This window comes from Gopherus evgoodei, chromosome 2 (genome assembly GCF_007399415.2).
Source record: "Gopherus evgoodei ecotype Sinaloan lineage chromosome 2, rGopEvg1_v1.p, whole genome shotgun sequence".
Classification (NCBI taxonomy): Eukaryota; Metazoa; Chordata; order Testudines; family Testudinidae; genus Gopherus; species Gopherus evgoodei.
The window spans coordinates 79,931,737-79,951,704 of record NC_044323.1 but is presented as its reverse complement, the minus strand read 5'-3'; the positions used below and the strand labels follow the sequence as shown (position 1 = coordinate 79,951,704).

The window sequence follows — 19,968 nt, the reverse complement described above, 5'->3', positions numbered from 1 at the left end:
TCTTCAGCAACACTAGCTGGAGAGGTAGCAGTTAATGCCCGCAAGGAGACAAAATGGTGAGGAGCATACTAGTGAGGTGTAAATAATCACAGGGTGATATTCAAGTACTTATTATATACATATCTGTGAGAGGGAAAAAAGAGGCTGCTTTGAACAGTGGAGTATAAGATGAAAACAAAAGAAAGCAAAAATCTAATTGAAAACTGTTCATCTTGAATCAACCAAATAAGGATCCCAAACTCAGCATACAGTACATGAATTCTTTATGTGGTCCTGCCTGTCATTAACACCTATGGTTTCTCTGGAATAACGTACCTTCCTTTAGTAAATCTTCATTTCTTTCTTTTTCATTCCTTGGCCATATGCCAGTGCTTTCCTCCTCTGTGATATGAGAGGCTCCATCAGTACTGGCATAGGACAATGTGATGCTACTGCCCCTTATGTTATTAAACTCAAGACTCGTGATCAAAATGAAACCAAGATGGGGATGTCTTGGTTTTCTTGAGAACTCGAGTAGTTACATGGCCATGCTGTTATGCATTAATGATCTAAATAAGGAATAAGGCAGACAACACAGTTTTACACTGGCCGAAATAGTTACAGGGAAGAAGTAAGTGGAAAAGACAAGGAAATCACTGATTATAACAACAGATTATGATTTGATGAATTTTATGTAAATCTGACTCTATGCTATAGAAGTAAATTAAGTTTATTTTTGTGAGTGCATAAATACAATGATTCATCTTTGATTTTTATACTGGGAATGAATTCCAGGTCACTGTATTTTACATAATGTGCACAGTAAAATGCTGCTTTTAATTTGCACTGAGAAAAATCAAGGTTTACAGTGTATGTTTTAATGTCTTCTACAAACACTGACAATGTTATGTTAGTGCCTCTAATTAGAGAGCTGAGGCTTGTTGGCAGAGGAATTCATCTCTATTACAAGTTGTTGTTGTTTTTTTGTTTTTAACATGCAAGGCCTGTGCTGAGTGTTCTAGGTTTTGGCTACTGAATATGATTACATTGCTTGCTTTCTGTACTTCACACCTCATAGTGCTTAGGAGCAGCATGACTGGATTTGTCAGCTCTGCAAACACTTGACGTGAGTAGGTTCAGGGCACAGAAATGACTGTCTCTGTTTCAGATCCCCTTTCATTGGAGAATTGCATAACTGGAGAAATTTATTTTCAAATGGTCTTTGTAGATATCTTGATATTTACTCTTCATATTGGGGGAAAATCACTGCAGTGTCTGTCTCTGTATTTATAGGGCCTCCGTCAGTAGTAGTATCAAAGTACCCCACAAGAGGCTTATGAATTTATCTTCCCAGTACCTGTGATGTAAGGGGTATAACTTAGATTTTACAGATGAGGAACTGAGGCCTCAAATGCCCAGATTTGTAAAGATATTTAGGTGTTACTCTGCTCAGTGTTACAATACCTAACTGACTTGGAAGCCTGTCATGGTATAATTCCCCACTCTGAACCTTAGTGTCCAAAAGATGGGGTACCAGCATGAATTCCTCTAAGCTCAATTACCAGCTTAGTACTTGTAGTGCTGCCACCAACCAGGAATTCCAGTGCCTGGTACACTCCGGTCCCCCCCCCAACCTTGCCCGGGGACCCCCAAGACCCAGTCCCTCTGGATCTTAACACAAGGAAAGTAAACCCTTTCCCTCACCATTGCTTCTCCTAGACTTCCCCTCCCTGGGTTACCCTGGAAGATCACTGTGATTCAAACTCCTTGAATCTTAAAACAGAGAGGAAAATCCACCTTCCCCCCTCCTTCTCTCTCCCCCTCCCAGACTCTCCCTGAGAGAGAAAGTAATCCTAACACAGAGAGAAATTAACCTTTCTCCCCATCAATTCCCTGGTGGATCCAGACCCAGTCCCCTGGGGTCTCACCAGAATAAAAAAACAATCAGGTTCTTAAACAAGAAAAGCTTTTAATTAAAGAAGGAAAAACAGTAAAAATTATCTTTGTAAATTTAAAATGGAATATGTTACAAGGTCTTTCAGCTATAGACACTGGGAATACCCTCCCAGCCTAAATATACAAGTACAAATTAAACTCCTTTCAGCAAAATACAAATTTGAACTCCTTCCAGCCAAATACACATTTGCAAATAAAGAAAACAAACATAAGCCTAACTCACCTTATCTACCTAGTACTTACTATTCTGAGTATATAAGAGCCTGTATCAGAGAGATGGGAGAGAAACCTGGTTTCACGTCTGGTCACTCTCAGAACCCAGAGAGAACCACCACCAAAAACTAACAGCACCCACAAAAACTTCCCTCCCTCAAGATTTGAAAGTATCCTGTCCCCTGATTGGTCCTCTGGTCAGGTGACAGCCAGGCTCACTGAACTTAATCCTTTACAGGCAAAGAGATATGAAGTACTTCTGTTCTATTAACCCTTGACTATCTGTTTGTAACAAAGCCTCATTTTCAAAAGTGACTTTAGGCACTTGGGAGCCAATGTTTCAAAGGAATCTAAGGTCCTAAATCAGCTAGGCCTAAAAACCTTTACATATCTGTGCCAGAGATACTAAGAGCCTGATCCTGCAAACACTTAAGCACATGCTTTACTGACAGATACAAATCTAGTTACATGTGTGCTTAAGTGTTTGCAGGATCAGGACCTAAGTGACTGGTCACCCAAGGACACACAGGCAGTCTGTGGCAGAACCAGGAACCAAACCTCCATCACGCAATGCCTCGTCTCTGACCTTGGCCATAAGACCATCCTTCCTCCATTTAGAGGTCTTCCTCCTACCCAATTTTAGGGAGATATATGGAAATTATAGCCCCAGATTAGCAAACTAATTAAGTATGTGCCTAATTTAAGCACGTGAATAGTTTCATTGAGACTACTCATATATGCTTTAAGTGAGGTATGTTCTTTAAGGACCTTGCCAAGTTGGGGCCTTTGCCACCCTAGGCTTTGCTTTCCTTTTTAGAGGTGTGAGTGGGATTTTTGTTTGGCCCAAATTTAAACCCGGATCTGAACACTCCAGTGCTTTGAAAAAGTTCAGCTGGAGATCCGAACACCATGCTTCAGATTCAGCTGTAATTGTTCATACAGCGCAGCATGTGTACATAGAGCTGCAGAGAGTGGGTGGGGAAAAAACATGTATAATAAAAGGTTGTTATTCCTCCCCGTCCTGTCCCCACCAAGTTATTGCAGGTTGAAAGTATCCACCCTTCCCTAACCCCTGGTGTTGCTAGTGCAGTGCCATCATTTTAAGTGAGCAGTGTCTTTTGTTCCCTCTGGCATTTAGACTGTCTCATCTGTGTCAGGATTCTCAGTCTGTGCATCTGGAGGTATTAACATACACAGACTCTGTCTTGAATTCCACTGCTTTTGATAGGCTACTGGGAGATTATGTACAGTGAGTTTTGTGTGTTTGCTTTTCAAACCGTTCTAGCTGAATTAGTCCTTTGGAAAGATGCGGGTAGGGTTAGGGTGGTTAATTTCTTCCTCCACTGAGCATCAGGGAGAACGTGCTGAAGCTGCAGATACCTTAAAATTTCCAACACAGCTGTCAGTTTTAGGGGTGGAGGAGACCCTAACACCCTCACCGTATCTTTCTTTTAAGGGGGAAGGTTTGTTTTTTCTGAATTTGTCCAGCAGCAGCCGGCTAGTTTTGCACAACCTATTGAACTCTGGAAATAGAGGTTCTCTGTGTAGGTGCAAACTGTGCATCCGGATTCTAGTGCTGAAGGAGGTGGGAGTTTGTATCGTATGCATGTGACTGAAGCTGTGACTGGCACGGATATTTGATCGATCTTTGTTAGGAACTTGAATGTTCACTCATTTTTGCTTTCCAGGTGTAACTGCACTTAGACTGTGGCGATTTAGAAGCTGCTCTTGGAAGAGCGTTAACTGAATGTACATATATTGCCAAATGCGCCGCTGGGAGCCGTGGGCTTTGTGGACTGAGAAGTTGCCGGAGGGAAAGGGAGAGCTTTAAATCATGGGAAGGGAATTACCTTGCTTGGGGTGATGCTGTGCTAGCCAGAATCACCAGGGGGCGCTCGAGTAGGGTTCTCAGCCCAGCATCTTCCTCCAGAGCAAGACGCCCGGGCTGCTCAGAAGGTGGAAATCTCTCATTGTGTGAAGCTGCTGTTTCCCAGCGCCACACCTCCCACCTCGCCTCGCCGCGGCCATCGATGCTCCAGCCGCCAGCTTTCCCGATGCCCTGAGGATGGAGCCGGCTTTTCCGGAGGGATCAAGCTCCTGCCCTCAGAGCAGCACTTCCACAAGCTCCTCTCTCTAAACCAGCCAAGCCCAGGAGCCAGAATTTCAAGAACAAACAGGGGACACCCTCACCCCGCTCCACAAGAATCTGGGACCAGCCCTTTGCTCCATCCCGATCACTTGCACAGGTAGGTGATGCGCTGGCTGCTGAGAGAAGCGTCTGTTCCAGTGGCTGTGGGGCTCTAACTTTCTCCAAAATATGTAGTTACACTTAAGGAAAAGAAACTTTTTAGTTAATTTCTTCTCCCTTTCTCCCCAGCTGGGGATAACTGCTGAGTGGTGCTAACTAGCAATCCATGACCCGAGCTTGTAAATGACCTACGCGCTGGCTTTTCTAGGTGGGACCTCTTGGCACTCTGATTTCCCATGCAGTGTTACTGTTGTGGATCTCCTAGGCATCGCCTTTCCAGCATATATTCTATTTGCTAGCTTGATCTGAAGAGAAATGAACGTAATTTGATCCATCGTGCTGAAGTGCACGATGCTAACTTGGCTCTCACTGTTATTTTTACAGTTGAGTACAGATTAATATTTCAGCGAGTGTTCTCGTTTCTATGATGAACTGGATCGATATTCTCTGTGTGCTCGTGTGTGTTTATCCCCAACTCCTCCTTTGCAGCCGGCTGGATGGCAAGTGCCTAAAACGAAGCTGAAAGGGGGCTCCCCAGAGACCAACCCAGCAGCAGTTTGTTAAATAATATTGAAGAGCCACTCTACAAATGCTGGAAGTATTTGGAGAGCAATAATAATGTGTCTTGGGTTGGAAAATTAAACCAGATGATATTACAGGGCAAAACACACAAGGACTTTTGGGTCCTAAGGCAAAAGTTTATTGCTGTTCCTGAAGAATGTCAATATTTATTTGATTATCCTCTCAGTTCCCGCCCACCTTTATTTAGCTAGGTATGTTTCATAGAGAAGTGGTGTCTGTTTCGTTCTTTATTTCTGTTTGTGGGTCTTTGGTGCCTCTCTTACCTGCCTGAACTGGTGCTAGAGTTCCTGATGAGGTACAGCTCAAATGTCTCAGCATGCAGAATGATGGCTCATAATAGAATAAAATAGTGCTACCAGAAATGGCTCATACATAGGTAATGAGTTGCATAGAATACATGGTGCGTGCTTAATAGCAGCAGCACTGGTACAGCAGGGTGATCAACACACAGGTACTATCCTCCATCTTTATATGAGGTTGGAAATAAGAATTATGAAAAGTGTCAGCTGAGTTTTTCTTGCTGTTAGTACAAGCAACTCCACATCATTGTCTGTTAACTTGAAAATATTAATTTGAGTATTTTTGAATAACAAAATATTTAGTATCAGCTAATCAGAATTCTTTATTTCCTTAGTGCAAACTTTTCCTTCACTTTGGGCAATTTGATTAAACTTACCAAAGTAACTGAGGGGGGAGAACTTGGTCCTTCAATGTTTTTGTTTCTTTATTCTTGTAGTTTTAGCTCATACAACTTCCTTTTGGATTAGTTTCTGTAATTGGAAGCTGGGTGCTGAGTTGCAGTGGTGTGAGTGCTGTTTTCAAAGTCAACTTCAAGAAAGAAAAGAGTTGAGGGAGTTTTCTCTTTAATCTTCTAAAAGCCCCTGCTAGATATACAAGTGTGAGATCAATTCAGTATATTTGAAGGGCCATACATCTTCCACTGTCAATTCCACATTTGCTTTAAAACTTTCAACTGGAGTACACACGTTATTTGTTAAATCTTTCCAGGCAAAATTTAATTATTTATTTGGTATTCTACATAAGGGAGAGCACTAATGTGATTAATTTTTGTGTATGGTAGATTAAGCATGAAGCAAAGTTCAGTTCTCATTACAGTGTGAGTTTTGGATTTACTTAATTCATATAATCTGATGTTTTCAGAGCTCAAAATAAACCTTTTCATTAAAAGAGAAGGAAATGGGACATGATCTTGAAGCCCTTAATCAACCCTGTTGACTTCAATAGGGAGTTTTGGCTGATTAAGGACTGCAGAATAGTGCCTCTTTGTTACACAATTGGTTTTGTGTGTGCAATTGATTTAGATAACTTTGCATCTGGTCCTCTTTCATGTTTCCAGCTGAGCTGCTGCAAAGTAGAATTCATTTAGGTGCTCACTTCTTAAAGAATCAGACAAATAAATCAGAGATGTAAATGTAGTAGCGACTGTCAGAGAGACCACAAAAGTTTGTTAGTTGAGTGAAGGAAGAGATGGTGTTGGTGGGGATATTGATTTGAGAGAGACATGCTCAGCTAAAACAGCGAAGAGTAGCAGTATAAAAGCCTAAGAAAAAGGCACTGGTTCAGATATTGAAATGTATTTTATTATTCTTGTCATTATTTGTATTGCAGTTGTGCCTAGGTGTCCCAGTTGTGAACCAGGATTTTACTTTGCTAGGCACCGTACAAACACAGGACCAAAAGATGGCCCATGTCCCAAAGAGCTTTGTGAATGTTTAGACAGATGCCTTACAAAGGACTGATGTTACTTACATTGCTGTACTATCGCCAGAACGTTACTTCGTAGTGTAGAAAAGCCTTCATGCTAGCACATAGCCAAGAAACGCTCTGTCAGTTTACGACTTCATCTTTTCTGGTGCTATTGCTAGAATACCTGACAGTGAACATACACAGATGGAGTCAAACCAGCTTCACAGCCCATCAGAGCCACTTGCCCAGCTTCAAAGCCTGTGGCTGTAAAAATGGTTTGGTTTTGCTTTTAAAATTCTGAAAAAATAAAATAAATAACTAAAGCTTGCCCATGTTTAGCATAGTAGCTGCATAGCAGCAACCTTCGCTTGAAGAGATACTTTCAATGTAAGCCCCTTTACTATGGAACTCACTTTTGGGGGAAGGGGCACATCTTTTGGACTGACATTTCTCAATTTTGATATTGGCTCATGGGAATTTGGGGGGGAAAGTCTGGGTAAATTCAATTTAGCCTCTCCAAGTGTGAAAAGGCCCTTATACCCCACACCATGAAACCCAAAGCCCTTTTATTATAAAACAAAAAGACAATAATGTTGCCTGAAGGCCGGAGTCTTTGAAAAGTGAGACGCAATTTCCATTAAGAAATAGTGGAGTAGATACTGCATCTGAGCTGGTACATGTTGGTGTAGCTCCATGAACTCCAATGGAGCAATCTGATTTACGCTAGCTGAGAATCTGGTCCAATAAAGGTATTTACATTTGAAAATTGCATCATGCACACACACATGTGGTTTGAGATCTTCAGAGCAATGGGGGATGGGGGGAGATTTGGATGCTGGAGTCCCTTTACTATTGTGCTGAATAGAGATGGCTCTATGGTAAGTGCTTTCCTGAATCGGGGCCGTAGAGGGCAATGTGTTTATTAACTAAATTCAAACTCAACTATCTAATTTATTTAGGAAAAGAGACATGCAAAATTCCAAAAAGAGATGATTAATATGAACATAAATAGCATTTTCAATTCAATTAGCTGGTATAAAATTACAAAGGCTATCAATCTGCATGATTGAGGGCAGAAATTGGTCTGAAGTAGGAGGTCAAATTTACCACATTGTATAATTCACCTATTTGCAAGATTACTGCCATTAATGACAACCAGGCATCCAAATGCCTCTGGCAGAAAATCATAGCCTAGACATACAACTTTTAACAGTTTTCCAAGGTGTGGCACTCCAGATATATACAGGCAAATGTAAATTTCATTGATTGCATCACACATCTGTAACTACATCTTGGGTATCCCACAATAACATAAACATGACCCTATGCATTTCCAGGTATAGTACATAATAGTTAGCACACAATGTTAAGGTTCCATTATATACCATTGTCTTGTATTTGACTGCTCTCTCTGACAGACATATACATTTGTGTCTGTATTTGAGTGTCTCATATCCAATAAAAATACGTGCAATTATTTGAATGGGCTGTCACAATTTTCCTTTATCTAGTTCTTTTCACACTTCAAGCAACAAGCAGATGCAGAAGAGAAAGTCCACTATATTAATGCAATGGTAGGGTTGAGAATTTGAATGCATAAAAATCAGAGTATTCCAAGTTATGGTTTCCAAGGCAACCATTACTCAGTAATACTTCACATAAATATGAAGGCATAGAATTTAACAGCATATAATCTGATACACTGCCCCACCTAGGCAGCTCCAAGCAAATATGAAGTTTAAAAACACAAAGAAGAGGGATAACATATGTACAAAGAACTATGTTATGGTTGCTGTGGGAACCATAACTGTGATTTTCTTAATTTTGTGTCTTAACACTCTCAACTATATTGTTACTGTATTTTTTGCACTGAAAAATGTAATGCACAGCTTTAAAATGTGAATTAAAATAAATGTAATTCTTGACAGGCTTGTCTTCGCTATGAAACTTACCCATTGCTGACAACGGGTGCAGCTCTGAGAAGGTTTTAACTACTGTTACTCAAATGGTGCCGTGTGCAGTGCATCCTTGTCTACACTTACTGCTAAGATGTTCAGTATCAATTCAGCTGCATCCATTCCTGACACCAGTAGTCAACAATGGGTTATTTTTGCAGTATAGACTAGGCTTTAGGTGACCTGATACATTAACTACTAGCTCTCCCTCTAGTCTGTCACTCAAGAGTCACATGCCTATCACAAACTGGTAAAATAAATAGTGCTATTCTACAATCGTACAAACATTATTGAGCATAGTGCTTTCCTTTTTAGCCCTGATTCAGGAAAGTACCCCAGTTCAGGACAGCAGTTAAGCAGGTGCTCAAATCTGACTTTCAGTGGGAGGTAGGTGCCTTTAACACTCACTAAAGTAATTGTAGATTTTTAAGCACATGCTTTAAATCAAGCACATGCTCAAGTGCTGTCCTGATGAGGGATGCGCTCCAGCCTAACTGCATGGTTGAATCAGAGTCATAGGCGCCCTTGCATTATATGTGTGTGTGTATAGACTAGACTTTATAAAAAATATATATGGCATTAAAGTCAACTGTACCATAAGGCTGGAAAGTATTTTATATGGGGATTTTGGTGACAAACTAAACCAGTAGCTTCCAACCTTTTCATACTACTGTACCCATTTCAGGGGTCTGATTTGCCTTGCGTAACTCAAGTTTCACTCCACTTAAAAACTACTTGTTTACAAAATCAGACATAAAAATACAAAACTGTCACAGAACATTACTGAAAAATTGCTTTCTTTCTCATTTTTACTATATAATTATAAATTAAATCAATTGGAATATAAATATTGTACTTATTTTTCAGTGTATAGTATATAGAGCAGTATAAACAAGTCACTGTCTTTATAAAATTTTAGTTTTATAAATTTTATAAATTTTACTTTGAACTGACTAAACTGCTTCTTATGTAGCCTGTTGTAAAACTAGGTATCTATCTAGATGAGTTGATGTATCCCCATGGGGTGTGCGTACCAAGGGTTGAGAACCACTGACCTAAGCCACAAAAATGGAATGTGAATAGTGTATACATATTGCCAGAACACAGAAACACAATTCAGTCAGTGACCACATTCAAATTTTACAGCATAAAATCTAACCACAATTTTTCACTTTCTCTGTGTGAGGTGATCTATTGGGTGAAATCCTGGCCTGAGTGAAATCAGTGGCAAAACTCCCATTGACTTCAGTAGGGAAAAGATTTCATCCTTTATATTTGAAAGTTCACACACAAGCAAGTGAACCTGATTTAGGGGGCTATAGTTTATTGCTTGCTTGAAGGAATTGTTTCCATTTAGTTGGAATTTATACTTTTTGTTACAATGCATGCTGTTGGTTTGGTTATAGACATCACCTTAAAATAATTATGATGAATCAGATAAAAAATTTATTGTATAATTGTGTGACCTGTCAACTTGTTGATTCATTCTATTCAAATTTATATAATGGAACAGTGATTCTGCACATGCTATGAGCTTTGAAAGGTTAGCTACATCTACCTCTGACAGGGTTGTTTAAATAATGTGTGTGTATACATAAAAGTGCCCCAAAATAATAACCGGTCTTTTTTACAGTCTCACAAAGGAAGGGTCAAGCAGGTAAAAATAAGAAGTAAAAGACCCTGTAATTATCAAGCTGGAACTTAGATGAAGTTTCACCTAAAACTCCCCCCTTTGAACAGGCTGTTCTGCTGGAAGGGCTGAATGCAGCCAGGAGCAAACTGCTGTAGCAGACCATAGAGGGGTAATGACAAATGGAAGGGGCGTTGTCTGTCGGACTCGGGTACCAGGAAGAGGAGTAAGGCAGGGAGCAGAATCCAGGTGGGCACGCAGGCTGGGGGCATCAATAGACGCCGCTACCCAGGCTTGTCGCTAGAGGGCGCCGGAGCATCAACTGACCTAGAGCCGCAGCGTGGCAGCAGCTGTGATGGGGATTCCCCCCGCGGGGCGATCGCCTCTGCCCGGGCAGGGAGGCTCCGGGGACGCCCCTTCTGCAGCGGTCTCGGCTGGACCTGGCCCCAGCTGCTGCAGCAGCTGCGAGCCCCGCTGTGAGTTGCAGCCGGTCCCGAGGGATCCCTGGGACCGGCCCCACAGGGAGGAGGCTGTTGGGTGTGGTTGGCAGGGACGTTGCTCCCAGCTCTGCTGAGCTATAGCTGCACCTTCTGCACGCGTGTGTGTTGACTAGAGCTGGGGGCAAACCACACCCCTGGATCCGAACACCCCTGAGCTTTGAGGAGCGGGGGCGGGGTGTACAAGCCCCCCTCGCCTATGAAGTTTGGAGAATCCCAGCACCCCCCAGTCCAGGCCACTATAGAAGGGTGTGAAAGCCAGCTCTGGCTCTGGGAGCCCATCTCTAGTGTTGCAGATGCTTAGCTAGTTCAGGCGTCAGGGGAGCAAAAGCACCATTCCCTTGGATTGGGCCTTGTGACGGCTTTGCCAAGAGGGGTGTGTGCCAGCAGTGCCCAGGGAGTATTAATGAAATGCACTCCAGCCCAGCGCCCATGCCTCTGCTCCTAGGTGTGAACGGGGGGCTGGGCCTCCTAGGAGGGGTCAAGTGTTGTGCAGCCCCAGTCAGTTGACTGACCTCCTCAGGGCTGGATGTGCTCTAAAGGCAGGATGCACTGTTACCTGGCAGGTACATATTGTTTGTTTGTATGGGTCTCTGCAGACAGAGCTACTTTCCAGTTCATCTGGGGCAGCGGAACCCATGGATCTGGCTCTGCTCCTGCAGCCTGGCCAGACAAAACAGACATTGGCCAGGAAATGAGACTATCTGCTACTTTCTCCCTTGACCTTCCTCCTTTTTTCCTCCCCAACTTTCTGTCCTGTCCCTTTACCTCTTACGTTGTCATCCTCCCTGTGTCCAGCACAGGTCCTCCAATGTAATGAAATGTAATGTCTGCCAAGCTCCTGTGATGACACTGTTGGATGTTATGGTAGATCACCAAGACATGGAAATCACAATGGTGCTCTGGTTGATGAGTCAGAAATGTATGCAGTGCAGGGTTCTTTAAGAGGCTGCCTTGGGTTAAGGCAGCACCAAAGAAGAGGTCCAGTGAGCGTAAAATAAAGTGCCCTTTACTTGAATACTGGATGGATAGAGACCTAGTATGTTCCAGATGAGAAAGTTTCCTCAATGTTTAGCTCTGCTATGCCACTAGCTTCCCCACCTTACTGTGTACTGTGATTTCTTTTATGTGAATTATATCTTAATAATTACTAAGACTGAAGTATTCAGCCAGCAAAGCAAAATGCCCTCCCTGCACCTCTAGAGAATACAAACAAACATCTTTCTCCTGGATTGACCATTGTGACTCTGAGCTTATTGCCTTTATGATGCTTGAAATGTATTAGTTTATAGTGTATTTATCATATTTTAATTTGGTTCTGTGAGCTTCTCTCTCACTTTCTGCAAATTATCAGAGTTGTAGTGGGAAGCTCATTTTCTTTTATACTGATTTTGGCTTTTGCTCATTTCCCTGTAAGGAAGAATGAGAGTTAATATGTCAGTCACAGTCAAGAGGGACTCTGTTGATGGACAACTGGGACATATTGCTGCAGAACTGCACAGTAATGTTAAAAGACTAATTTTGCTTCTATGCACTTACACAGTGGCTGTAAGTCATTGGGGTTGCCTTACCTGGGATATTAACTACAGAGAATTTCCCTGGAAACTAAGAGACAAGAGAAATTGTAAAGATGCAAAATATTTTACAGCTTTATTCTAATATAAATAATTGAGCAAATCTGTAACTAACAAGCTTTTAAATAACCTAGGCAGCTGTTTCTGGTTTGGTCTTCTGTAAATTACTATGAAAAACTGCTGTTTATTGCTGTTGTGTTTGCTAGTTGATGGGGGCATGCATCATTTGCTGACTCCTGGTACAAATTTTGCCTCGGTACATCATGTGTTATAATAAACATTTAGCAGATGCTTAGATGAGATTGTTTAATTTACAGTGGAAGCTTTATGGGATCATTAAGTTTCAGTGAAGAAGATAAAGGTAACAGAATTCTTGCCAAGCATATTGGCCAACAGGGTTTGACTTTACATGATGATCAAAGACATGAAAAATACTTTGTTTTGTAAGGTCTAGAATATAGTACAAATGAAGTATGGTTAAAAGAAGAGAGAGAAACAGGATTAGTGTAACTAGGATGCAGTTCACTATGGGGAGCGTTATTATGAAGAATAAGTGTCTGCAAAATCTTGTCATGTTTTTAAGCTTGGTATTGACATTCTGGGTTCAGTTTCACATCTATGGAAGCAGCTGTAGTCAGTTTGCGGCCGCTGTGCTACAACTTATTTTTATGCAATTTTTAACGTACAAAATACATGTATAGTGTTTGGAAACAACTGTACACATGGGAATTGGCACCACAGAGCGCTGTTTGAATGAGCAGATACCTTGTAGAAGGTACTGTAGCTTCCCTTTTCTGCCTTTAGGAATAGATGGGGTACACTGGAGGGTGCCTCTGGCTTTTCTTTTAAGTTAATTGCCACTTACTTAGCTGCCATTAAATTTCAATTCTACTTGTGGGCATGCTGACTTTAATGGCCATCCTAACATTCAGATCTTTTAAGAGGTTCAAAGGAAAATCATTTTCCATTGTAAATTTTGCTTTATTGTTATAATGGCTCACGCACAATTTACCTGTTTTTTAAAACCTTGCCGTCTTCAAGACGAAAGAATTGAAACCCACAACTGTATTGTGAATTAGCATCCTGTTTTCCGAACAGTGGGAGCCAGTGTGATGGAAATCGCTTCAGTCAAAGCCACCTTCTCTGGCAAAAATGAGGCACGTTGTGTTCCTCAGTTACAAGGATAATGTATGAAGCTGGAGTCTTTTTATTTGTGACTTTTGTCTTTGTTATAACTGCAATTTAAAATGTCCAGTGTAGCTTATAATTAGAAATGAGAGGCTAAAATCTCATCTCTTTGCTTTAAACAAACCATTCATTACAAATCCAAAGTGTCCATGTAAAGACAGGAGAGAGACATTTAAAATACAGTTTTTAGTGTGATTCATGCATTAAATATTGACCATTATGGGCCATTTCTGAAATGGTGTACAGTGCATCGAGTAAAGCCAAGTGCCCCTACAGCGAAACCACTTTGGGTGGGATTTATGAATACTATGTGTTAGTAGACCACATTCAGCTGTCTCTCTAAAAGAGATGACACACTGCTAGATGGGCCAGAGTTAGCTAAAACAATACCTTAATTTCTCACTCTAAATACTTCAGACACATATCAAATCTCAAAGCTAAAAATAAAGTGGAAACCCAAGTTGAAATCCAAATGCTTGGTAATGTTGACTGCAGTGGAAATTTTGGCCAAGAAAGGATTGCACCCTATGTGATCAGTCATTGAACATCCCCAACGGACGTGCCCTCACCCCGCTGCCCATATCTGATTCGTGCGTGAGATTAAATCATTGCACTGGCTAATGGCTTGTCGTGATCGAAGTCTTTGATTTATCTGTATTATGATTCTTGGTTTCTGTATTTGTAAAGGAGAATAGTTAAAGTTTCTTGTTGTTAAGGGCTAACACATTCGGTACTTCCTGATTTGGTAAAAAAAATCATTCAACAATCAAAGTGTAACGACTCAGCAGAATGCCATTTATGCTTCAGGATCCTGTTTTACCAACACTAGTTAGTAACCAAGGGAAGCTAATGAGCTTTCTATGGCTTAGACATTAAGGTCATGACTAAACTGGACTTTTACCCGTGAGTATAGATCTGTTAGTGCATATCCCTAGCATAGGGGTAAGCTACAAACTGCCCTCCAGCAGTATAAATTATGTCTACCTTTAGGGGGGTTTGCTGATTCAGTTAAACTAGTGGATAAAAGCCCACTGTAGAAAATGTAGCACCATAATCAAAAGCCATCAAGGGATGTGCTCAAGGTACTGGCAGGGGATGTAGGACAGAACTCAGTGGAGGTTGTGGAATGGGGAAGGACATGAGTTATTTTGTTCAGTACTTCGTATGGATTTGCTACAAAATATACAAGTGGACGTGGGGTTGGGAGGAGAAGGAGAGGTTCATACGATAATTGCACAGAGGCTTTGCGATAAGAGAGAGACAGTAACCAGTTTCAGAGCTACTGGAGCTTTGTAGGAAATGTCTGAACACCAAGTACGGGAGGGGAGAAAATAAATGTGTTTTAATGAAAAGTCAGAGGGTAAAATTCTGTCACCGTTGAAGTCAATGACAAAACTCCCATTGTCTTCACAGGGACTAGAATTTCTCCCAGAATGAATATAGAAAAAGAGAAGTCGACCCATTTTGTATTTACAAACCTTCCAAGAGAATTAACTCATCGTCTTAGACCTCTGTATGCTGACATATTTGCCCTCATCAGGGTGTCATATGTAGTGCTAGAGAGCAGAGACGCTAATAATCTTTTTGGACAAGATCAGGAGAGATAACAGACAACCTTAGGAAAAGTCAGTTTAGTCTTTACTATTGAAGCTGAGATTTATGCTTGTGTGCAGCAGCTTTGCAATTGTACTTTTCAATATGCTTCTATTGTTGTAGTTTAGCTAATGGAAAGTAGTTTTTGACTATCAAAAGTGAGCCCCTGTAGATGATTCGTATGCGTGAGAATGCCATCTGACGTCCTCAGAGAGAGAGCTACCTCCTGTCGTCTGCTGGAGATAGGTAAAATGTGATGTGAGTGGCATCCTCCTTACTTCTCAAGAATAAGGAGAGACACTGTGGGCTCGACTCCTAAGACGTGTCACTGAAAAGGCAGTGGGCACATCTGCTGTAAAAACCATCAGATAACAGTAATCATCAAGGTGGATGAAACATCGGGCATCGTCTAATTATTTCTAGAATAAAATGTAAGTAATCTGATCAGAGACTGTACTATCTCGAGGCCTTAAACTATTTATTGAAAGTAACTCAAGTGTGGTGCATCTAGTGCTGTCTTTTTGTAGGACTATTATTTCCCATTTCATTCTTGGGAGCAATTTATTTACTGGAGACCCTGACTGAATAATTTCCAAAATCTTTCAGTTCTATCATAATGTGATACAAGAGGCTTTATTTTCCCATCTATGATCTTTAGTTCATACTGCAGAAAAACAACATACTGTGCTTGTTCTTATGACAAGTCACAATTTCTTATGGCAAGTATCTTTGAAAACATTTGCCTGATCTCAATCAGATTTGCTGCCTACTTTTCAGATGTTATTTTTGTACAAAAATATTTACTCCTCTCTAGAGTGACAGAGACCTGTTGATAATACTATTTGAGTACCTTTTAAGAAATACAAATTAAAAAAAAGCTAAATGACTCGAGATGCATTTTTAAATTACAGATGAACGGTGAATGTGAGGAATGTAGATATAAAAATTTGTAAAGATAGCTTTTGAGTTTACAGTGGAAAACTCCTTGGCTTGAGTGCTCTAGCATTACTATTATTTGCCTGTGTTGCTTTTAGTGTTCTGGGTTATGCTGGGTTCGTAAAACAAACCTTTGTTTGTATGTGTTGCTACTGGCAGTGTTATCAATGTATCCACTCATTTTCCAGTTCCTCATCTTTATATTCTTTAACTTTCTAGTGACATGATATGGTCAGGTCTTGCCAGCCTTGTTCACTTCTGTTTTATCTCAAGAAGAGTATTTGCAGAGCAAGGCACTACTCAACCTCTGTCAGACTGGCGATGTCTGTGCCAAAGTCTGTTCAAAGAGAAAGCATGATTGATACAGGTGACAATGATGCCATTGCAATATGCGCACTGTAGCAAACAGCTTTATAGGTTGCCTAAAATACTAATTCGTATTGACTTGGGTTTTTATTATCTTCTTATGTATAACACATATCATTGTACATAAACAGTTACTGGACAGTTTATTTAATAAGCCTCTGTTGGAATGAAATTACATTGCACTTTAATATGCCTTGGTAATGCTTTATTGTGGAGGTAGTTGTACTTAGTAACCCATTTAGCAGTTGAATAACTCTTTAATGCTGTTTTATACACTCCTAACTCCTGGCTATCGCACTATCAGGCATGGGTATTAATTCTGTGAAAGGTACTAGTTCTGTTTCTGTGGTTGGATTGGAGTTTTGAGTGAAACGGCTAGGAGAGAATTTTCAGGATTTGATCCGCTGGAAATGCATTCACTGGTCTTGCAGGTAAAGCGAGACAGAAAGAAGATGGGTACAGTGAAAGGTTCATATTAATTCCACCACAAAATATCTGAGCTACACTTTTAAAACACAGCGTGTCACAATGTGTGTTTACAGAATAACCAAAGGATTTGTTAAGTCTGCTGCAGGATCAGTGTCCAGTGGCTTTAGAAAGATGTGAGAAGATTAAGGAGAGAGTTGCCCTAAAATTGTCCCAGAAGCTGTTGCCAGGAAAGTTGAGTATAAAAGAATCCTTTTATCGATCATGGTTTTCTTGGCTCAGGGATGGTATAAGTTAGACCAGAAATTAAATGGCTGTAAGCTGATTATTATGTGACCTGGTAATGAAGAACTATAATGGTTTTTAAAGCAGATATAATTACTGTAAGTGGGCAAATATATCTGTACTAATAACGATAACCAACTCAGATTTCAGTGAGAACAAATAAGATGGAAGTTAGATCACATGCCTCTATTTGGAGGCACAGTTAGTGTACACCTAAAGGCTTTTTGCTAAGTTAAGGGTCAAGTCACACCCTTCTTAAGACCTTATGCTGCCATATATGGGTTAAAAAATAGGAGCTGACCTCTGTGAAAAGTGATGTAGTAGGTATTGCTGTGATCTCCATGCAAGGCAGTTAGAGTTACACTCACTTTGTTTCTCACAACAAAATCCTTCACTGACAGCCACAAGCTGCAAGTATCTTGATGTGCCAGCTACATAGCTGCCTACACATGGTAAATGCCCTCTAATGCAAAGGGGTGAAAGGGCGTATGCAAGTTTACAGCAAAGGCAGCTGAGCCCCTTGCAGTGAGAGACAAGCACACACGCACTGGTAAGGGTTGGGCTCTGTGCTCCTCGGAGCACTTCCAGATGGAGGTGTGTTGATGCTAAGCATCAGTTAGGGCTGTCTAAGGCAGCTCCAGCAGTACGGTCTGTGATGTATTAAGATATGGTGTGTAGCTAGAGTGTCCTACTGTATGTTCCCCTATGCTCACTGTTCACATCTACTCCACACATTATTGCTTGTTACTAAATAGCATGTAGATAATTTCCCTCCCCCTGGTTATATTTTGCAGGGAAGTCTTAGGCCCTGATCCAGGAAAACTCAGTCACGTGTATGACTTTAAGCACCTGAACAGTCCCATTGACTTCAAAGTGCTTTATGTTTACTAATTAGTGAATTCCCTTCCCTTTCTTAATGGATACATGGCTGGGAGGTTCAGAACATTTTTCTGTTCTAATATGGGTTCATGGTATGAAAAAGATTGAAAGCCACTGGTATAAAGGGAAGATTAAGACTAGGGGTAAAATCCTGCCTTCATTTAAGTCAATGGCAAAACTTCCGTAGACTTTACTGGGATCCAGATTTCACTCTAGGAGCCTACAACTCCATAATCCTTAACCTAGAATTGACATTGACTCTCTGAATGCCTTGGGCAAATCTCTTTGCCCCTGTTTCTTTATTTGTAAGAGGCTCCTGATAATTCATCTCACTTAAAAGGGTGAGGATCAAGTAGTTAAAGGAATGTCCGTAGAGCATTTTGCCGATGGTAAGTGCTACAGAAATAATGCCATCTTATACTCTGCATATATCTCCCTAGTTTCATATGTAGACTGAGTTTAGTATGTACGTTTGTTACTGCTGTTTCCTATTTAGCACCAGATATCCAGTTGGTATAAACGGATTGCTCCACTGAAGTCACTGGAGTTAAACCAGTTTACACCTGCTGAACTATGCAGCACATAGTCTTTGTTGGTTTCAACTTCTTTATCTGAAAGAGGTATTCGTTCCCAGGTGTCTGGCTGCAGGTCTTGCCCACATGCTCAGCATCTAGGTGATCTCCATATTTGGGGTTGAGAAGGAATTCTCTCCCAGCTCAGATTTGGCAGAGACCTTGGAGGTTTTTTTGGCTTCCTCTGCATCATGGGGAATGGGTTACTTGCAGGTTTGAACTAGAGTAAATGGTAAATTCTCTATAACTTGAAGTAGTTAAATCAAGAATTGAGGACTTTAGTTACTCAGCCAGAGCTTACGGGTCTATTACAGGAGTGGGTGGTGAGATTCTGTGGCCTGCGATGTGCAGGAGGTCAGACTAGATGATCATAATGGTCCCTTCTGGCCTTAAAATCTGAAAGTCTATGGCATCACATTTAGGATCTGATTCTGTATTCTTTATGCATTGAAAACTCCTACTGAAGTTCATGGATATTTTGGGTGCTGAAGGGGTGCAAGATCTGACATATGCCATAATAATTCTGCCAAGACTGGTACGTTGTGCACAAACAATGAGAAAGGACAGGAAGGGAAGAAGATGAATAGAAAGCTATTCTATATGACCTAGTTTCAGGTGATGATGTGAGTTGTGCTATACCATTTTTTTTTGTTAGGTGTGAAAATAAAAAATGAGTGTGTTATGAAATTAAGGTTAAAAGCATTTCAAAACTCAAAGTTTTTGTGTTCTTTCTAAGTGGATTTATTTTGTTTATAAAGATCAGTAACTGCTTTTTTATTATTCGTATTGCTTTTCATGAAGAGAGAAAAGGATCTGATTTCTAGCATTCATTAAATGGCTAGTTCTGCAAAACTCTTGCTCTAATCATTTTTAAAAAATGGAACTGTTGAATTTTTTTCCTTACCTGTGTTACTAATGATATTCTAGATTAAGACTGAAATAATTTTTAAGTCTCTCATTATTTTTATGTTTTTTTATTATTAATTGATCCGGTCTGAATCAAGCTCACTCTCTGGCCTGTATGCAGTAGGAAACTGCTGTTGTGTTTGGGCTGGAAATGTAACTAAGCTGTGTCCACTTGGTATGGCACACTGTCTCACTCTAGTGTGGCTGGATTATTTGTAGAGGTGGTTGAACCTGCGACAGCTGTGGCTGACTGAGATGAGGCCAGGTCTACACTATAAATGTACATTTGTACTATGTTGCTCGGGGGTGTTGATTTTCCACACCACTGAGTGACGCAGTTATACTGACCTAACTTCTGGTGTAGAGAGCACTATGTCGATGGGAGGGATTCTCCCACCAACATAGCTACCACCTCTCGCGGAGGTGGATTAACTACGCCAACAGGAGAAGCCCTCCCATTGGTGTAGTAGTGTTAC

General features: G+C 40.8%; 1 protein-coding gene across 4 annotated transcripts in view; it reads left to right on the top strand.

Moving 5' to 3' along the window:
• Nucleotides 1-19,968, top strand: part of CPNE4 (copine 4) — a 429,510-nt gene that overhangs the window by 99,367 nt on the left and 310,175 nt on the right. The window contains exons 1-2 of one of the 4 annotated variants that reach the window (XM_030551101.1): nt 3,327-3,397; nt 3,837-4,394. The exons of 1 other annotated variant lie outside the window; for it this stretch is intronic. The gene's annotated coding sequence lies outside the window, so the exon portion shown is untranslated. Of the gene's footprint in view, nt 1-3,326; nt 3,398-3,533; nt 4,395-15,472; nt 15,554-19,968 lie in introns of those variants that run through there. 2 more of the 4 variants (XM_030551100.1, XM_030551102.1) reach the window with 2 other exon arrangements.